Source organism: Tinamus guttatus, unplaced genomic scaffold (genome assembly GCF_059628265.1).
Source record: "Tinamus guttatus ecotype Peru unplaced genomic scaffold, ASM5962826v1 Tinamus_guttatus_pri_ptg000809l, whole genome shotgun sequence".
NCBI lineage: Eukaryota > Metazoa > Chordata > Aves > Tinamiformes > Tinamidae > Tinamus > Tinamus guttatus.
This window is the reverse complement of record NW_028289343.1, coordinates 210,805-216,453: the sequence shown is the minus strand read 5'-3', so window position 1 is coordinate 216,453 and position 5,649 is coordinate 210,805. Positions and strand designations below refer to the sequence as shown.

The 5,649-nt window shown below is 46.8% G+C and overlaps 1 pseudogene; it reads left to right on the top strand.

Moving 5' to 3' along the window:
- Window positions 1-2,336: 2,336 nt before the first annotated feature.
- LOC104568762 (TATA element modulatory factor pseudogene) lies at window positions 2,337-4,763 on the top strand (annotated as a pseudogene).
- The last annotated feature ends 886 nt before the right edge of the window (window positions 4,764-5,649 follow it).

Here is a 5,649-nt window from a genome sequence, read left to right as displayed (position 1 = left end):
CTGGTAATCTAACTATTTTAAGGATCGCCATTTCCATGCGGCCTGATCCTAATCCCTTACTTAACCAAATGAGTTTTATTCATTTGAATCACCGCTGTGTTATCAATCACCAATATGATATAATAAGGATTGGTGCATTCATTCCTTCTACCAGATTTTTCAGGCAAAAACATACTTCTCATGGGTGAATATTAAAGTCTATGCCTTGAATTTCATGCGACTAATTTAAAGGTCATACTTGTTAACTGCTGCAAATTTTTGCCTATGAAACCTTTGACATTATAAAATGAAATATAATCTTATAACACCCTAAAATTCCTTCAGCCAATGGATTTTGTTTCATACTTATGTGGTGTTTCACATCTTGAAAGCATGGCATTCCAAGACCAATTCTTAAGGCAAAGAACAGAAGTATATTGTGAAACTGATTATGCAGACACCTGTAAAGACTAAATATCAATGAAAATATTGTGTCTAGGACTGAAAAGGACACAATGTTTTTCATTATCATAATCAAGAAGTTTAACAAGAAGTTAAATCACACTGAAAAGGAAATAGCCAAGTGATCACATCTTGCAGCACATGTATGGCTTGCTTGAAAAGAAGCAAACATCCCACTTTTTTGTTCTCAGTTCATGTTAATTAAGTAACATCTTGACTACTCTTGCTTGGAGAACCAATAGATCCAATACTATCCTGTAGGATTCCAGAAGTCAATCCATAAATTATCATAATTCTCTGGTAGAAGAATAGTGGTCTTCAGTCAATGGTCTGTGGGCCCTGAATATTTTCAAAAAACTTCAGCTATGTAAGAAAATAAAGTATTTTTGACAGTAGCCTTATATTTATAAGCTTATCCCCAGTGAAAAGAGATGTGAAATATGAAAACTGCAGACATGTGAAACTACTGCGATAGAGGTTTTATCTCCACAAAATGTCTACTTTACTAAAACTATACTTGCAATGATTTCACTTTTTAATCTTCAAAAATTAGACTATTGGAGAAAACATTGTTAAACATGTAGGATTATAGAGGAATGGTTAGAGAGCCGCGGACATGGCTGCCCAGCAGGCCTGCTCAATCCAGGCTTTCAGGTTTCAGTGAAAGAACAAAGGGACTGCTAACTAGGAGATAAGGAAGTAGACCAAGGTCAGAGGGAATAAAAGAGCTGTTGAATTAAAAGCATGAGCTAAACAAGTAAGGGGGGTCTGTAAGGGTCTTAGTTAGATCATTGTCTACCAATTAGGAGCCTGTGTAGTTACATCACTAACTGCTAGAATCATATAAATGTACTGCATGTAAGCTAATAAACGAAGTCAGTTCCAGCTTCTATGAAGTTGCTGTCTGGCATTCCTGACCCGCTCCAAGCTGCTACAAGTGGTGCCCGAATAGGGACTCACGACAGCGTGAACGCAACCGAGTGATCCGACCAAGAAGGGGACCGGAGCGGGTAAGCCGGCCGTGATTGCGCACACGGAAAAGATGGCATTGGGGGGCAAGAAGCCGGGACCCGGAACGGAAAAACGGCGTCAGGGGAGGGCTAGAAGCAGAAACCCTGGTGTACGTACAAAATGGAGCGAGAAGCTGCGGTGCAGCTGCTGCAAGACTTGCTGGCAAGAAGGGAAGCGGCAGTGAGCACGAAGAAGTTATATGAGTTGATTAAATGGGCAAGGGAGAAAGGACATTTAAAGGAGCCACAACTTGTTTTTAGTATAACAGAGTGGCGTGAGATAGGGGACTCATTATGGGAAGCCACTCTGGAGGGCAGCAAAACTGCCAAAGAACTGGGTCATACTTGGCGCGAGGTGGCAAATCAGCTCAAGTGTATGCAGGCTGAAAAGAAGATGGCAGCAGCGGCGACGCAGATGCTGCAAGGGGAGGAACCGCCCCCCGAGGTCTCGCTTGCGGCGCGAGCCGCACCTGGCCGAGGGGCTATTGCCACCCCGAAGAGCTCCGCAAGGGAGCTGCTTGACAGCGTTACCGGAGGAGGACCGTCACAATCCCGTCGCCCGTCGGAGCCGCTGCCGCCGCCACCGGAACCTGCATCTGCTGGATCAGCTCTGACTCCCAAGTCGCCAGTACAGCCTATGGCGCCACCGCCCCCGGCGTGGACAGCTGGGAACCGGCCACAGGAGCAGCCGCCGGAACGGTGCCAGGACCCTCTGATCGACTGTTCCGGGAGGCCCCCAGGGCCCTTGATCGAGTCCAGGCAGCTGGGCCAAAAACATGCGAGGGGTGGTCTGGATCCTCCGGTGGGGGGTCGGGTCCGCAGGTCTCCTCTTGTTGGTCCGGTGTTATTAGAGATGCAATTTTGGAGGGTCAATGGGAGCCGGCCATGAGGGTGGCATGCCCGGTGACCTTTGAGCCGGATGGCCAAGGTCGGGGAGCGGGCAAGCGGGATCCGTTTGACTGGAAAATTATGAGCCAGTTACGGGATACGGTGGCGCGTTGGGGGGTCAAAGGTGAGCCATCCAGACAGATGTTATCCTATATCTTTAATAGTGATTTGCTTCTCCCTAGTGATTGTCAACAGATTGCGAAATTGATTTTGACACCTGGTCAGTTGCTACTGTGGGAAAGACAGTGGGCGGCCCACGCAGCGCGCGAATGTGCCATACCTCTGCCTCAGGTTGATCCGCTGGAGGGATTACGGGTTGAAACGGTGCTGGGTCAGGGGCCGTATGGCAGTATTGACGTGCAAATGCGATTTCCAGCCATCTTGTTAAGGCTGGTGACGCAAACTGCCCTATCGGCCTTTTTGTCCTTACCCGAGGAGAAGAAAGGCCCTTCCTTCGTGGGAATTAAGCAGGGTATGAACGAGTCCTTTGGTGAATTCGTTGACCGCTTGCTTAAGGCCTTGGAGGAAATGGATACGCTAGATGAGAAAACAAGGAAACTTATGGCTCAATCCTTAGCGGTTGAGAATGCTAATAAGCGCACCAGGGATGTTCTGGTCACTTTGCCACAAGGGGTTTCGCTTGAGGAGATGCTTGAAGAACTTGCCCGTCGGGGTGTGGGAAACCCAGGAGCATTTTTAGGGGCTCAGGTAGAGCAGGCATTGCTTGATTCAGCGGCGCAGCAAACCCAAGCATTTTGTGTCTTAGCCGCTGCGCTACAACCTTTGGTGGGCCCGAGAGGAAACCAAGGAAAGAGGGAAAACGCGAACGGCCCTAAGTGCTTTAGGTGTGGAAGGAGGGGTCATATCCGAAAAAACTGTAGTGAAGGGCGAGTTTGGTGTCCTCGATGACAGAATAACACCCATGCTAAACTAGAGAAGAGGGAAACACAGTTATTGAGTACTAGTAAAGAAAAGGCACGGCTGGAGGAAGCTTATGATAACCTTAAAGATGAAATCCTTAGAATGAAGGAAGAGAGCAATAGCATTTCATCCCTTAAAGAGGAGTTCACTCAGCGAATAGCAGATGCTGAAAAGAAGCTCCAGCTTGCATGTAAAGAAAGGGATGCAGCTAAAAAGGAAGTAAAGAATGTTAAAGAAGAATTGGCTACTAGACTTAATTGTAATGAAACAGCTGAATTACTGAAAGAAAAAGATGAGCAAATCAAAGGATTAATGGAAGAAGGAGAAAAGCTGTCTAAACAGCAGCTGCACAATTCCAACATTATTAAGAAACTAAGAGCAAAGGAGAAAGAGAGAGAAAATACTAACACAAAACAGAACAAAAAGATTAAGGAACTGGAAGAGGAATTGCAGCATTTAAAACAGGTACTTGATGGCAAAGAGGATCTTGAGAAGCAGCATCGAGACAGTATTAAACAACTGAACAGTGTTGTAGAGCGACAAGAAAAGGATCTTAATAAGCTCCAGGCAGAGGTGGAAGATCTTGAAGAAAGGAACAGAAGTGTCCAGGCAGCACTTGACAGTGCTTACAAGGAACTTGCAGATCTTCATAAAGCTAATGCCACAAAGGACAGTGAGGCACAAGAGGCAGCCCTAAGTCGGGAAATGAAGGCAAAGGAAGAACTTGGTTTAGCTTTGGAGAAGGCCCAGGATGAGGCACGGCAGCAACAAGAAGCTTTGGCGATTCAGGTGGCAGACCTGCGGCTAGCGCTGCAACGTGCAGAACAACAGGCAGCAAGAAGAGAGGACTACTTACGGCAAGGAATCAGTGAACTACAACAGAGACTGCAAGAAGAGGAGAGTCGGAACCAAGAACCGAGCCAAAGTGTTACATCTGCTACACGGCCACTGCTTCGGCAGATAGAAAATTTGCAAGCCATGCTGGGAGCGCAAACCTCCTTGTGGGAAAAATTGGAAAAGAATCTTTCCAACAGACTTGGTGAATCTCAAGCCCTTTTGGCAGCAGCTGCCGAAAGAGAACGGGCTGCAACAGAAGAACTTCTTTCTACTAAAGTTCAGATGTCTTCTACTGAATCCCAGAATAGTCTTTTAAGGCAAGAAAATGCTCGTCTCCAGGCTCAACTAGAAGGGGAGAGAAACAGACTGAAGAAAATGGAAAATGAGAACAGTAGATACGAGGTTGAACTGGAAGGTCTCAAAGTTGAGTATGCAAAAACCCTTGAGGAGGCAAGAGGGGAAAAGGAATGGTGTAACGGAAATGTTACCCACAATACGGGAACTATCCGGCTTAGGAAGGTTCCCACCGGGTGGTTTTTGATATGTGGGAACCGAGCTTGGGCTGGCATTCCGCCCCAGCCTATGGGTGGGCCTTGCACATTTGGTCGCCTTGGTATGATTTGGCCACACGGCCCTCCGGGGAACAGCAAGACCCTGTTAAGGTGATCAAAAAGAGCAGCGAACTCTTTTAGCTCAGAATGTGAGGATAGCGTTGATCTCTGGAGCACTTGGGGGTCTTCGTCCCTGGGGTATCAGCCACGCGGGCACACTGAAATATTGAGCTCCTTGCCTGCTAGGCCTTGAAACAAGCGAATGCAACCAGTACTGTGCTTAGTGAATTGTCAGATGACTTATCCCAGGTACAACATGTTGTGCTGCAAAACTGTGCCACTATTGATTTCCTGCTTCTTGCTCATGGACATGGGTGTCAGGACTTTGACGGCATGTGCTGCATGGACTTGAAGGATCATTCGGCAGCCATACACCGCCAGATTCACGATTTGATCAAGCATACAGAGAAGGTCAACAAGGATGTGGGATTTTTCGGTCTAGATGGACTAACGGACTGGTTAGGAATTGGGGGATGGATAAAATCTGTACTCAAGTCCTTGCTGATGCTACTGTTATGGGGATTGTTACTGGTAATTGGGTTGATGATGGCCTGGGCCTGTGTTCGTGCTCTATTAACCCGCCTACTGCATGCCTTTTCACGCAATCTGAATCTGACACCTCAAGGCTGGCTTGCTTCCCGGGGTCACCTAATCTAAAGAAAAAGGGGGAATTATAGAGGAATGGTTAGAGAGCCGTGGACATGGCTGCCCAGCAGGCCTGCTCAATCCGGGCTTTCGGGTTTCAGTGAAAGAACAAAGGGACTGCTAACTAGGAGATAAGGAAGTAGACCAAGGTCAGAGGGAATAAAAGAGCTGTTGAATTAAAAGCATGAGCTTAACAAGTAAGGGGGGTCTGTAAGGGTCTTAGTTAGATCATTGTCTACCAATTAGGAGCCTGTGTAATTACATCACTAACTGCTAGAATCATATAAATGTACTGC